Genomic DNA, 16,010 nt, shown 5'->3' with positions numbered 1-16,010 from the left:
GCTGAAATGATTATGGGGACTGTGGCCAGACAGATTCAGTAATAAATAATTTATGATAAAGCAGAATGGGGAAAATGCAGTTTGAATGAATTGATTAAGTTTCTATTTGCTGAGTGTGAGCTATATGCCAGGAACTGTGCTCAGGCTAGACTCGGATAAATGATGTTCGGGGCCGTCACATAACTAATATTTATGGAACACCATTCTAAATACTTTATGTGAATGAATTTATTAATACTAACAACAACTTTGCGATGTACGGACTATTATTACTGCTTTTCCCAGATGCTCAAGGTCATACAGTTCATAATAAGTGAAGCCAGGATGTGAAACGAAGCAACTGGCTTTGGGGTTCATGCTTTTCACCAGTATGGCTTACAGCCTGCAATCCGGGTGTCTGGCTAGACACATAGGGTTGGCATCACAAAGAACTGGGAAAACACTGGAAGAAAATTTAGGAGAACAGTTTTATATCTTGGAATGGGGAAGGACTTTCTAAGCATGAACCAAACCTAGAATCCACAAAAGAAAAAACAGGCGTATCTGGCTATGTGACAAATAAAACTTTTGTATAGTCTAAGAAGTCATATATACATGTAATATGTAAATGCCTACCTGAGGGAGATGATTTGCCATACACTTAACATACAAGAGGTTAATGATGTTTATAGAAATCCTCTGAATCAATGAGAAAAAATATCATAAGCAAAAGAGGTAAGAAATAAATTAGGAAAAGGCAAATCACAGAAGACAAAACACAATGACCAGTGAACCATATAAAAAGATGCTTAATATCACTAATAATTAAAGCAAGGCAAATTAAAACTTTGAGATACTTCCAACTATTTAATGGCAAGTAGTCAAAAATTTTCTAGGAAGTAGAACTGTCACAAGGGCATGAATGCTCATCTGTAGTAGACTGAGAGACAGCAAAGGCCTCAGTCAACATCTCAGGGATTTAAGAAGATTGTAGTGATTTGGAAATTCCAGAAATAATGATTATTTTTTCTCTTTCCTCCTAATTTAATTGATATTTCTTCATTAATGAAACTTATGATAGACCAAATCAGAAAGCTGAAACAAAATACAAAAATTAAAATAGACTTAGAATGTTTACTGCAGAGACCCTGGGATCCTGCCCCTTTCTGTCCATCATGACCGGCATCTTCTCCATGGAGTGCCTTCATGGAGGGAACATTTGTAACCACAGGCTGTTTTTATTTTATTCTCATGTTTTGCTTTGTTTTTATTTCTGCACACAAGACATTTGCTATACCCCAAACTTAATTTAATCAGAAGTCCCTGAAAATCTGGCGAAGGGGGAAAAAAAAGTGTGATTGACATGTGTTCATATTATTCCGAATAACAAAATCTCTTGAGTATTTTGATGGAAAATAAGAATTTCTTGGCACTTTAGGTGGGGACCTCAGAACTATTTTCTTTAGGAAGCAGGAAAAAACAGGTAAGAGGAAAAGTTAGGCTCTGCAGAAAACATTAAAAAACTGCTCCGAACAGATAAGAAATCACCATGTGATAAACACTGTGATTTCACAGACTAGCTCTTTAACAAGATTCACTTTCCGCTGACTCATTCAGATAGGCCTAGAGGTAGTCTTTGCAAATTAAAAAATGAAGGGAGTTAAGGCGCTATCCCATTACCCTCCCTGGAGAAGTGCTGACTTCACTGGCATCAATCCTCTATAAAGACTTATGTAAATTTTCAGTCGGGTGGCTAGAACTCATTTTTCCCCCTATAAGTATTTTACTGAGATTCTCTCTAAATAACTTCCATCTTCTGACATTTTCTGGATGAGCACCCTCAAGAAGGATCAACTACTCTGATGTTTTTTTATCCAGTTTGGCTTTCTTCACAACTTAAAAAAAAATAACTCGCATTAACTCTTTCAGACCGGGCAGGGATCATTAGACATTCATAGTACCTGTAATGGAAAAAGCTTTCTGAATGCAGGGCTGGGAAGACACCAGGCTGAGGCATAAAGATGGGCCGTTTAAGACCGGTTCTATCCATCTCATTCAGGGTGGTTTTCCTCTATTGTAGTAATTCCAGTTTGGTCCTGGGGGGTGTCAGTGTAGCTTCCACTCAATCCGCCGCCACCTTGGAATCTATCCATCTTTACAGGTAAAAAACTAAGACCCAAAGAGATTAAGTAATTTGCCCAAGATTACATGGTGACGGTCTGTATTTCCCTGGTCTGTGTGAATGCTGTGGCTTTGCTTTTTCCATCATAAGCTCTGACTTGTCAGTCCTCTCTTAGCTCACAGGAAGGACTGGTTTGAGTAGGGATTAAACAGATTGCTCTGTGCTTCCTTTACATGGGGACACATTAGAGTGAGAGGCAGTGCATTGAAATCATTAAGAGAGTGACCTCTGGAGTCAAAAGGCCCAGTTTTAAACTTATTTTTGTTTACTTGGGCATATTACTTAGCTTCTCTGAGTTTCTGTTTATTCATCTGTAAAACAGATTATTGAGATAATTAAATGGAAAAACAATGCCATGTAAAATGCCTGGCACATACTGAATACTCAATTAGCGTCATCATCAGCGATGCTCGAATCACCATCTTTTCAATTATCACCACCGTTGTAATTGAAACTCTTACCTAAGGTGCAGAGCAAAGGGTCTTTTGCTCATTGATTCTGTGAACCTCAATCATAATCCAATTTCTTATGGGTGTGTTTTTTCTTCCTGGAGCCGAGGCTCAGCTTGTTATTACAAAGGGTGTTGTTAATTCATTTCCAGTGTTTAGGTTCAAGTACAGAGTCTCAATTGATCTTTAAAGACTTTAAAAAATAAATTAGAATTCATTTTCTACTATCTTGTCTGCTTTACTTCATGCTGGCTTTTATATATTTTTGTTAGTTTCTAGTTCACTCTTAAATCTGTATTTTTTGACTAGATAAGTAAGAAGCACTGGTCTAAGAAGGCACACGGAAAGCTTGAGTCACGGGCAGGACGGGTTGGTTCTTTTACCCCAATAGCTCCACAGGGACTCTGAGCGAGCTGAAACTCTTGCAGGGACATCAGCTTTGACCTCATCTCCACCAGCCACTGCCCACCTCTGACCACTTTCTCACCCCTGCCTCCTGCACTTCCAACACTCTTAGACCAAATCTCCACCAGTTCCCGATCTCACTGAACTGTGTAACTCATGGACGCTGCCCCTCGTTCCTGTTCACCCTCTCGTGTTTCCACCTCTCTCCTTTCTAGCTTCCATTTCTCATCACACCGCTGCCAACACTTTCATTTCCCCACACCTCATTCCTCTCTCCCTACACCGTGCTCACTTGGAAAAGTCTCAAGTCTAATCAAATCAAACTACCAATTTTTGCCTGCATGCCAGGAGCTGAACATTTGTAGAGAAAGAAAAACGAACAGACTGGCTGATGACTGCTTTCATCTTAAAAATCATGATTTCACATCCCATGGGGGTACAACATTACTGTTCAGTGTTCCATCACTTCCCCAGCTCTTCCACTCTCCAAAATGACGATTTCATAGCGTCTCTTTTCGCCCCAATCTTTGCACTTCTTCTTTCCAACATTATACCCTCCGCTAGTGACCTCATACAGTGTTGAAAATAAATGAAATCTGCCAGAGAGGAACGCTTTCTTTTCCCCACTCCAAAACCTACAATACTACCTGCATCTGTTCCTACAACCTCTGCCTTCTCTCTTCTTAACTCTGGGTGAAATGTCTTCACTCCTGTCAAAGGCCAACTGTGTGCTGGGTCCTATCCCCTACAGAGGACCACGGGTCTGCAAGGACCACGGGTCTGAAATTTGGCATTTTCTCTGCATCCTCAGTTCATCCCTGTTTCCTGAATCATTTCCATCAACATAGAAGCCTGTTGTAATGTCATTTATATTTGCTTTTAGATGGCCTCCTGACAATTAATGCGTTTTGTTGGCAGTTTCCTCTGATTGCTCTCTGTGCAGATTTTCTAAACGCTGCATAAGGCTACCTCAGACTTTTGATTCCAAAACCTTTCAAAGATTTCCAAAGCCTCTTATTCCCTGTGTTAAATCTCTTTCTGCTTGAAATATTGGGAATGCTTTTTACTTTCCCATCCAAATCCTGACTGCCACTATGTCAAACTTTATTGCCTTATAACTTTGCTGTATCTCAGCTTCCTTCTTGGAATGTTGTGTTTGTACACATCATCTTAATTTAATTTGTGATATACTATTTATAACTATATTTTTTGTTTATTAATTTACTCACAGAAGATAAGTGATCTTGTGTAACTGTGAGTTCCCAGTATCTAGAACAGTGTTTGGCACCCAGTAGGCACCCGATAAATATTTGTGGAATAAATGAATGAAAACTGATCACCATGAGACACTTTCATGTGTACCTAGAAATATCAGTGAATGGCATGTTCGTTCCCTCTGACGGATTTTAAGGAGAATCAATTAAGGACAAAAACTGTTTTAGGGACTGCCAGAGATACAAAGTGGAATGAGAGGAGCCAGTAGGGGAAATGAGAAACATGAGGCATATATGGTCATAGTGTAAAATAGAGGGCGGTGTTATTATGCGCATTTTAAAGCCATGGGAGTTCAAAAAGGGGTATGCAGCTTTTTATTTGGGACGATATGGGAAGGTTTTCTGAAGGAGGGAATATTTGAATTGGGCCTTGAGGGACAGTGAGGACTTATGAATACAAAGATGGGTGGGAAGAACATTCTAGCCTGTTATCCCCGGCTCAAAGAAGAGGCAAAGCAAATTCAGAATACAGGAACGGGGGATACATTCTCTTGCCTGGGAATTAGGGTGTGAAAAGCAAAGCAAGAGATGATAGACTGTGCTCAGAAAATAAAGACAGCTCACCGGAATCCCCAGACAGAGGGTCCACTGTTTTTCACTTAACCACGACTTACCCATATACACATGCAGAGTTTGCATTTCTTTAGGGTGGGTATTCCGTTTGCAGCTAGAGAATAGCTCATGTATGCTAACGGCCTGGAGGCTCAGAGAACTCTGTTTATTACATTAGAGCCACACCACGGTCTGGTCTGCGCTCCAAATGCTCTGCTCCCGACTCCGGGCTGTGAATTTCTGCTCGCCCCCAGGATGCGAAGGAGGCTGCATATGCATTTGTTCATAATGAGCTTTCAGCATCTCCCCTCGCCTCTGAGGAGAAAATCAGTGGACATTCTGCTCCTTAAATCTCGTCGGTAAATCTTCCTGGGGAGAGCAGAAAATGATTAAACCTATTCTAAATCACCATCAGTCTACTGAAAGGCATTCTCCTCTTGAACCTCTGCTTTACTCTAAAACAACCCAGCAATTGAATTAGAAGCGATCTCAGGGCGAAGTGTAAAGAAGGTACAAATCTTCCTCCGTGCTCTTTAGCGTCTAATAATAAAGCGCTGCTGTGTTGCGTTCCCCTGCGATGTCGTGCTAAACAGACTGCCTCAGTCGCGTGTCACAGTGCTGCTCGGCCTCACCAGTGCTCCAGGTTGGCTACTTGCTTCGAGTTACGGAGGGAGAATTTTTTGATTCTCCCAAGACCCCTGTAATAATAGACACACTGAGCTCTGGGAAAGGGAATCAATTAAATTAATTGATTACAGACAAGGCCTGTTTCATAGGAATCCTAGCAGGAGGAAACGGACAAGATCATTGACAGTGGAGGTCACTGTCTGGACCACATTTTTTAAAAATTTTGAATTAGTTGCCAACAATTAATATCATACCCAGCTGGCCTTCTTGCCTCTTTGTCCGATCCCTGCCTCTATTTCAGGCTCCAGCTTCTGTGATAATATTTTCCTATTTGTTGCTGGGGAGCTAGATTCTTAGAGAATTCAGGTGTTTTGTTCCAAGTCACTAAAAGAAGTGATAACTAGAGAAGGAATGGATTGAGATGAGAAAAGTTCAATATGTTGTGTTCCGTCATATTAATCCCCCAATTCATGCATGTCTCTACCATTTGGCTTAACTAGGGTTTGGATATCCATAAGCTAGCAGTAGGGTTGGAATTAGAGAAAGGTGACTACTTTTTCAGTAATTGTCATTTTCTCTTCCCAAAGGAAAACAGAAAATCAATTATTCTTTTCCAATTTACCACAAGTCACATTTAAAAAACATTTATTAGAGAAACATAATGGGAAATATATGAAATGCTGAGACCAAGAGAAAAGAGGTCAGCACAGCAAAGAGATAAATAACAGAGTAAATACCTTCTTAATTCAATCTCACTTATTTGGCATTTAGGGAAATTGGGATAAGACTAGGCTGAAAAATGGAAAGTATCATTTAAAAATTCCTACCAGCTGCTTCGCACTGTGACTTCATTGTTATCCACACAACAGCCTCTCAAGGGAGGTGTTCGTCATTCTTACAGAAGAAGCCGAGGTTTCAAAGGTTAAGAAATACCCCCAAGTCCATCCAACCAGCAAGTGGCAACGTTGGAATTGGAACCAGGTGTGACTCCCAAGTGTGTATTAGTTCCAGGACATAATTTGCTTCTTTGGGTGCTATTTTCTTAGATACAAATTTTGTGCCGTTAAAAGTGTAAGTAAGTTTACAAAAGGAATATTTTAAGTGATAGTGAAAGAAAAAGAGTGGGTCAGATTCTAAAGTGCCCCCAAGAAAATTTGTTCTTTATTACCATGAAGTTAATCTAATTTTAACAATTCTTTTTGACTCAGTAAAGCACATTCCCTTAGGGCTTTCGTTGGACACAATTTTCTTCAATTTTCTTAATCTGAATCAGTTTTGTGCCAGAAAGTAACAAAAGAGCATTTCTTCGGTGCTGAATATTCCCTAATTCAGGCTCTCCTGGAGTATGCAGGTAGCCTACTCAAATTTATACAAATTTATGATTTCTCTTCTCCCTGAAATAGTGAAGTGATTGATAACACCCATATATACCTATGTGTTTTAAATTTCCCGAAGCATCTCCAACTCACTCACCCAAACAAGTAAATGTGGCCCATTTCTTTATAGACAACAATACATTTTTCCTTCCAGGACTGCTGGAAATCTCTTCTTTGAAACTCCTTTGACTGAGAGTTAAATCTCTCTAGACAGGCTGAGAAGGATTAGAGTGTATTCCTTTGGGTAGCAGCCTAGCAGGGTCGAAGGAAGATAAAAGGATTTTCAAACATGGTTCTGATGAAGAAGGGAGTCAGAGTGAATGGCTGAGGGACATAAAACACCTAACCTAGGACACTTGCAACCCCAATCAAACCTCAGAGGGGCTGCTTCTGCAGACAGCTCCCTCCTTTCTCAGAGCTGGCTGAAATAAATTCTGGGCCCCTTTCAGAATAGATTTGAATGGTGAATTACCCTGCTCGAAGATGGAAAAAGAGCAGGGAAGCTTTTCTTTTCCCATGAGGCAGCATCCCTATTTATAAAAGGAAATGAAATTGACACAGGTAAACTGATTATGCTAAGTACACCGGGTACACACAACTTCTGAATACTCTTTCCTTTGCCTGCTCTTTTGGGTTTATATAGAAAGCTGTGATTCTGGGGCTCAGAAGCTCAAGTCCCAATCAGTGAATAATTTATTAACCTTTAATAAGCCCCTGATCTCTTTGTACCTCAGTCTGAATTATGAAGTAATAGCTTTCTTAGTAAATTGTTTTGAGCTTTCTTCTTGAAAGGATAAATATATAGTAATTATGAAGCCTTATAGCAACATTCTGACAAGGGATTTCATCCTAAACCCCAACTGCTAGGAACTGTTTACTTTTATTAAGTTGGAAATGAACTACTTTGAAAAAACGAGGAAGTGTGTTTGGAGTGATATTTTCCAATAAAAATGATATAGAATCATCTGAAAGAGTCTTGTGCAAAAAAGGCAATGTTTAGTTATTGAGCATTTACTATGGGCTAAATGCTTGAGATAAAGGTGAATAAGACAGCATCCCTGACCTCAGGGAGCTCATGGCCTAGAAGGGCTGACAGACACAACTACATGCAACGGGCATGCACACCCCCCGCGCCAGTGTAGAGGGCACCCCCCCAACTGGTACAGCACTTGGCTGGGTTTTCATGTCCAAATCAAAGAATTTTAGAGCTGATAGGGATACTCCAAATATTTAGTCCAACCCTTTCACTGTGTGAGTTGGAGCATAAGACCTTGAGAAATGAAGGGACTTGACAAAAATATGGAAACTCACACCCCCAGACTTCCAGTCTGGGTCTTTCTTTGTTACACAAATTGAAACTAAGTCAATCAGTCAAATCTGTGAAGTATGTATGGTAGTATATGTATAGAACACATATTGAAATGTAATAATATTTGTATATCATAAATATATAAATAGATGTTTTGAATAGAACGTTATAGAGGTATATGTAAAGTTGTTTATATATTTATATCCCATTATATATGGCACATATTAAGTCTGACATAATAAACTGTGCCTTATATGTTATAATATATAATGTATATTAACTTTATTTGCAATATATGTGCATCAATTACATATTATACATAAATATTATCAACAAAATGAATAAATATGTAAAAAATGTTGCTTGGCAACCCAGAGAAAACTCATTAGATGACAGCCTGGATTCCTCACTCTTTCCTATCATTTTGGCCTGAGACGACTTGCCCTCTTCCTGCTTCAGTCATAACAACTTTCTTCCAATCCCAGCATTAAGAGCAGCTCTTCCATGTAACCTCTCGGTGGCCCTAAATCGCTTCTGGCTGTTAACAGCCTTTCCTCGCCCCTCGCCGCCAGACAGTGAATGCCTAACGAGCCCCTTACCGTGAAGAACATGACCCTTAGAAGCCGGCAGGCAGTGCAGTGGGCCCCCCCTGCCATTTGCTAGATGTGGGAGTAGGAGCAATTCCCTCACCTCCCCAAACCTGTCCATGTCCTCATCTGTGAAATGATGAAAAGAATCGTTCCTGTTGCATTGTGTCTCTCCTGGACTGACATGCACATAGGCACCAAGCACTCAGGAAATACAGGCTTTCAGTCCTTGTGTGTTTCCTCGCGCCCTCTGACTGCTCAATAAATATTTGTGAAGGCAAATGAAATTTTATGTTTTCCTTCCATTTTGAAAAATATTTCTCCCTCTTCAATCTTAGCTTTAGTCATTTACTTTTGTCACCCAGGAACAGGCAGATCATAAAAGCTATTTTAAATTATTTATGTTCACCTTTGGCTCCTCTAAGGAAAAACATCCAGCTGCGTCAGATTTGGCCAACAGCATTCTCTTTCTTGTCAACGCAGAGCAACAGACGCAGCTATGGAAGTTGGTAAAAAAGCAGGCTTGTTTTTTTCTGGTGACTCATCAACAGTGAAAAAAGAAAAGTAAACTTCAAATGGTAACGTAAACAATCTAAATAAGTACAGAATAAACTGGAGTTTCTGTCTTTCTCAGTGTAGAAACACTGAGTGAGGCTACCAAAATGAAAAACTTTCCTCGGAAATTTCCAGGTGGCCATTGAAGAAAAATGGCCCTGGGCTGCTTTAGTCCAAATTATCTATCTATTTGCTTCGATTCCCTGCTTGATTTTCCCATAGAGGCTGACTTCCCTGTCAGCTCAGTTTTTCACCTCTCTGGATTATTATAAAGTTAACTCCCATTACATCCACCCTCAAATGTGTCACAGCTCTGCTTTACCATCTTTGTCTCTTCATTTCAGAGAATTATTATGTGGCCAAATGAGCATTTCCTACTAGCTATGCCTTCAAATACACCCCATTTCCATCTCCCTAACCCCACGTGACAACAAACCACAGTCATCCCCAACCCGAACGTCTGTGAGAGCCTCCTAACTGTCTCTGTTTCCACTCTTGCCTACCAACAGCCAACGCAATGGTATTTAAAATATACTGACAAGCTCCCCGTTATCTTTAGAATAAAATGCAAACTCATTACCACGTTCTCCAAGGCCCTGTACAGTCAGGTTTCTGGCTTTCTGCTTCACCTCACCCCCTATCATTTTTCCCCTCGCTTGTTTCCAGCCATTTCTCAAATATACCAGATGGAAGCTAAGGGCTGTTGGCCTCCTTGGCCTCTCTGTTCAGAAGATTCTCTCCCTGGACTTTTTCACGATGTACATCTTTGATAATTCAGATGGTTATTCAGAGGCTTTCTCTGAACATCCTAACTAAATGCCCCTCCCTTTACTCTCTACATACCCTCTACCCTTTCCCCCTTACATGAGTCTATTTCCTCATTACCACTTATAGTCTGGGATTAATTAATGAGCTACCCATTGATGTTGTCTTTGTGCACCAGCGTATAAGCTCTATGAAGCATTAACACCCAGGCCTAGAACAATGCCTAGCACATAGCAGGTGTTCAAGAAATATTTTCAAAATGAGTGAAGAACAGGAAATATTTGTAATATTTATAAAGGCTGGTAACATAGTATTTATAAAGTTACAAATACTTCAGTGCTGAGCAGAGTGTTGGGAATATAATACACATGCCTAGAAATAGTTATTGAAAAATTATGCAATTTGAAATGTAATGTGATATCAGGGCAAATGTAGAATGAGGTCCTACCAGGGGAGGATGACCTTGACTATCAGGCTAGGAAAAGTCTCCAGCTACCCATAGGTAGGAAATAGGCCACTGATGATTTGTCTCTTTATATTCATTCTATGGAAACTGGATTCCACACAGGCTCTATTAAATTCCACCAGACAAATGCCTTTATATTCTAGATGCAGACCGTGGGTGAGAGCTGGGCACAGAATCTGCCCATCTGCACCTGGGATGGCCACTGAACCCAGCCCCTGGGCTAAAACTGACTCCAGGCCTGGTAGGAAACCAGATGCTCAGATCGTCTTCAAGGCCAAAGAAAATTTGATCTTGGCATCCAGAACATCCTGTTTTATCCCGGCACCTCAGGGATTTAACATTGAAGGCATTTGGGGACAATGGGAAAAGGTTCAGAAAATCAACTTCTGTCACCAAGGACAAAAGAGCACCTTTTTGCCAATTGCGAGCCTGTGAAGTACCCGTCCTCTTGTGGCCACCGTGTTCTAAAGCTTGTTGGCCCTGACACGCAGGCGGGGGCTGTTACATAATTTGCATTTCTGGAAGACAACCCTGACCCAGATTTCCGTCCGGTGTAGCGCCTGTGTGAAGATGTGATGTTGGCGACCTCCCCCTTCAGCCCTGTAGAGAACTAGCTACATCTCAGCTGAAGTCCGAGAACAGGTAGGGGGGAGAAAATGAAACTTGGCCTTGCCTCATGCTGAGTCTGGAAACAAAATGTATTTGTGTCTTGGAAAGAAAGTGCCTCGCAAGTCCTTGGCAGAGTGCCCCAGGCGGCCTTTATGTGAGAGCTGGGAGTTGTCTTTCGCCTAAGACCCAAGGACGGCCTGCAGCCCAGCATGTGCGGGGTGGGCCGCAGGGGCCGCCCAGATGCTGGGGGTCCAGCGAGTGACCTGCGGGAGAGCCAGGCGGAGATGGTGGGGGAAAGCTTGCCATAGTTTAAAGGGTGCGGACGTCCCACTGCCTGGAGATCGGAAGCATTTAAGGGACCTCTTGGAAAATCCGCTTCCACCACCCAGAGTGGTGGGGCTAAGACTCAGAATAAGAATCGTTCCTTCGAAAGAGCCCTGTTTCGGCCTGGGCCCGGCCCTTGAGAACACTGGCATGAGCCGGACCCAGCTCCGACGTGAGGCCCGCGCTCGGCAGGAGGCTGGGAGCCCCGCGGCAGCAGCGTAATGGCCGTGGTTTCGTGGTCTCCGCTCAGGAAGCATCCATTCAGCACCTGCCGTGGGCTCGCGGGCCGCGGGAGGCAAACACGGAGTTTCTCCCACCCAGCCGCCGGTGCAGTTGCAAATGGCAGACGGGCCTCTGCTCCTGCCCGGCTGCGGGGAAGGACCTGACGGATGACCACGGGGGCCCTCTCCTGGTGTGGCGTGACCAGGGCGATCGAAAGGAATGGAGCGGTTTCTTCCCAGCCATTCGCAGATATCAAATTCAGGGCCCTCTTTCAGGAGCCTTGCCTCTCTCTCCAACACCCTCCCATAGCCCCTGGACCCACCTCAGGACATGGCAGGAAGACTACGGACATTGGCTTTTGACAGAGCCAGAGTCAAACCTTGGAAGGTCCTCAGAAGCTACCACTTACGTGCTGTGCGACTGGGAATAATTTAGACTTGAATCAACGCAACGTTCTTCAAGGGTATAAATTCTGACTGCCTCTGAATCTTGTTCTCATGTACAGTGGAATCGTTTTTAAAAACATTTCTTGAGCTCCGCCGGTGTGCTCAGTGGTTGATCATTGATCTAGGACCCAAGAGCTCACAGTTGGATTCCTGGTCAGGGCACGTGCCCGGGTTGCAGGCTCCATCACCGGTAGGGGGTGTGCAGGAGGCAGCTGATGGGTGCTGTTTCTCTCTCACCGATGATTCTATCTCTCTCTCTAAAAATCAATCAAAAATATTTTAAAACATTTATTGAGTCCTTACTCTACACAGGCACTGGAAATACAAAGCTGAGTAAGACACAGCTGGCCTTGAGAGAGCCAGAGGAAGTTTAAATACAGAAGTCATTATAGTGGAGTGTGGTCACTGGAATCAGACCGGCAGGAATTCGCAAGCCAGGCCGCATGTGGGGAGAATACCTGACTGTGCCTTTAGCAGGGGACCGGGGGAAGGACTGGGGCTGTGAGAGGTGAGATCGGGGTAGACCGCGTAACAGTTTATCTTGTGGACAAAGTTGGGAAGGACCTTCAAGGCAGAAAGAATATTGTACATCAAGACACTGGAAGTTGAACAACCTGACGTATTTGGAAAACGACAAATATTTGAGATTGGATACAGTATTTACCCTCATCTCCTATGTTTCCCAGGATTTCGCTCCAGCCACTAAATTTATAATCAGATACTTAAAGGTCTGGAGTTGTTAATTCATTTATTCATTCAACAAATAGTTTTTAGTGTCTACTATGTGTTTGGCAGTGTAGCAATTTAATCCTATTGGTATAGTCAAATCTCGTAATTATAGTCATAGTAAATAGTTATAATAGCTCATTGAACAATAATAATAAAACTAGTACTTCCAAGTTTTCCATGTTTCTGCCTAGGTGATTCTATTCTAGAGTTCAGAATCATTCTAGCGTAGTAAACATGTTTTGAACCAGCCTGGTGCCCATGTATGCACTGATCAAAGAGGGAACTTAGCAGGGTCCTTCTCCAGAGGGTTTCACAGAACACCAGCAAAATGATTCTCAAGTATTTTTACAAATGGTAGACTGCTTGGTAATAGCAAAAATCTCATCCTCTTATAACTAACAGAGTGATTATATCTAATCAGACTGTGGCATCTTTTCAAACAAGACACATCAAGGCCATAAGCCAAATGTGCCTGCTTTCAGATCCCAATGTGGCACAGAATCTCTGCAAACAAGGACCTGAGGAATGGTTCTGAGCTCTTGTTCAGCAGAAATAAATAGCTAAGGTATAACCCTCCTGTGCCTACAGTTTTGAGATGCCAATAACTCCTTGGGTTGTGTCAGCCTGACATGTGGAGATAGTGACTAATGATAAGGTCTGTGCATGCTAGAGAGACAGAAATGGCTTGTCACCATGGCAGTGGTTATCACGATCTGATTTTGTTATTGTGTACAGTGGTGAGTGTCAGCCATCCACTCTCCTTTCCTTATCATGCACCCCAACCCCATGTGCAAGACATACACTCAGTTCCTGCCGTGAGCATCTCTGTAGAACCAGATCATTTTCTGGATGTTTTTGCCTCAGGAGAATCTGTATGGAAGGCTCTTTTAGAAATTGATATTTCTTCGCAGTTATCGGGAGTACTGAGTTGAAGATGTCTGCCTTCTGAGCCCCGGGTATTAAAAGGGAAGTGAGTTGACCTGAGGGGTTATTTAACAAACCCTGAGTGGAACTAGGAGGTAGCCATGAGTCTCAGCTATGGCCCAGTGCCCAGCAACCAATTTTGTCTCATTAGTTAAACAGCCTCTGCTCATGTGTATTGTACCCAACCAGTCATGTGATTCGTTGTGAAGAAGGAAGGCTCATGACAATGGCCCATGTAACCCCACAGTAACAACCAATTTTCTGTTGCAAAGAAAGTCTTGGTAGGGTCATCAAGGGTGGGCCGCATACACCTATTTTTTCTTAATTTATTCATTCAATTATTCACAACACTCACTTGTCACTTACTGTGTTTTAAGCACTATGCTAGTCTCCAAGGATGCAATGACAAACTCTCCACATTCAAGGCCATCAAACTTTAGTATGAAAGGAACTTATGTAAATGGATATCTGTAAATCAAAGGGTATCAGTGCTATAATTACTTTCAAAAAACATCAAATTGAGCATCTATTAGGTGCCAAACATTACGTTAGACAATGTGGATAAGCTCAAAAGAGTTTAGTAGAAAATGTGTTAGGAAAGAAAGACATGTTATTATAATGGAGTGTCACAAGAACACGGATAAAAGGCTACAAAGCATAAATTAGTCTCAATGAGCAGTTAGTATCTTTATTTAGAGATAAGCAGAGAAGACTTACTAAAAGAGGAAACACCTCAGTTTCTTTGGAGGGATGCTTAGGGATTCACTCCTGGGCTGTTGGAGGAGGGGAAGGTGAAAGGCAAAGGGGCCGATGGTTGTGCCTTTTGCTCCAGCAGTGAAAGTGGTGGGAAGCACCAAACCTTGCTCATGAAGGACAAGCCATCTGGATTTCTTTTCCTGCAGAAAGGGAGACGGAGGCCTTAAAGATGAGAAGAGATACAGGCATAATTAAATCTTAGAATAATCTCTCAAGTGGAAGGGTGGAAGTTGATCTGCAGAGAATATTCCTTCTCCCTGGCCACAGTATTGGTCCAAAGGTCAAAAACAGGCACGTGATCCCATTGAGAACAAGAATCCTTTCTGGGGTGATTTTATTCTGAAGCCAAGGGAGACATCTTCTCTTTCCTCTTGCCTTGTTACGTTGGGTTGACAAAGCTGGGCTTGGCAATTCTGCTATATGGAGCAAGCCTGTCTGTAGTAAAAGAAAATAAGACCAGGAGAATGGCAGGATGAGAGAAAAGGGGGCAAAAGGGAGAGAGAGAGAGAGAGAGAGAGAGAGAGAGAGAGAGAGAGAGAGAGAGAGAGGGAGAGGGAGAAATTCAACTACTTGGATCCTGCTGAGTCTTAAGCCAGCTCTAGCTCTGTCCATAAATTCCTTTCTATTAAAATGATTCAAGCCCAGCCGGGTGTGGCTCAGTAGTTGAGCATCGACCTAGGATCCAGGAGATCCAGGTTCGATTCCTGGTCAGGGCACATGTCCGGGTTGCAGGCTCGGTCCCCAGGCGGGGGCGTGCAGGAGGCAGCTGATTAGTGACTCTCTCATCATTGATATTTCTGTCTCTCCCTCTCCCTTTTTCTCTCTGAAATCAATAAAGATATATTTAAATAAAAATTAAAAATTAAATAAAATTATTTGAGATTTGCCACTTGTAACTAAGGGTCCTGACTCATACAGAAAGGTGGGGCTCGACTGATGAGCAGAAATTTAGCAGTCAGCTAGAATACAAAAGGCATTCTGGCCAGAAAAGTGACAGGTGAGGAAGCTGAGGAGTTGGGCAGTGATCAGGACACAAATGACCTTGTAGATCACACCGAGCTGGGACTTTATCCTGCTGATCAGCGCTTCTCCAACTCTTTTAGTAAAAGATGCATTTTTCTTTTTAAATTTTTATTCAATGACAGGCCACTGCATTTGTAGAACACATTAAAATGAACAATGAGGAAAAGGAAATGAAGACATACAAAATCCTAGCCAAATGTTTAATTATAAGATTAAACTGACATAAAAACACTCAGGTAACTATGACATTTATTCTTAATTTCTGTACTTATCTTGTTGCACACTAAAAATAAACAGTTTGCAGCCCAACAATAGTCTACAGACCACACTTTAAATAACGTAGCTGGAGATGATGGAGAGCCATTGACATGTTTTAAGCAGAAGCATCGAGATTTAAGCTGGGCTTCTCAGAATGGCTATACCCACAGTGTAGAGATTAGCAGAGATGTCT

At 42.1% G+C, this 16,010-nt stretch overlaps 1 long non-coding RNA gene across 1 annotated transcript in view; it reads left to right on the top strand.

Moving 5' to 3' along the window:
- The window catches only part of LOC308547191, a 180,649-nt gene that overhangs the window by 123,067 nt on the left and 41,572 nt on the right, over positions 1-16,010 (top strand). The window lies entirely within an intron of this gene.

This window comes from Miniopterus schreibersii, assembly GCF_964146895.1.
Source record: "Miniopterus schreibersii genome assembly, chromosome: 17".
NCBI classification, from domain to species: domain Eukaryota; kingdom Metazoa; phylum Chordata; class Mammalia; order Chiroptera; family Miniopteridae; genus Miniopterus; species Miniopterus schreibersii.
This window is presented reverse-complemented; position numbering and strand designations above follow the sequence as displayed.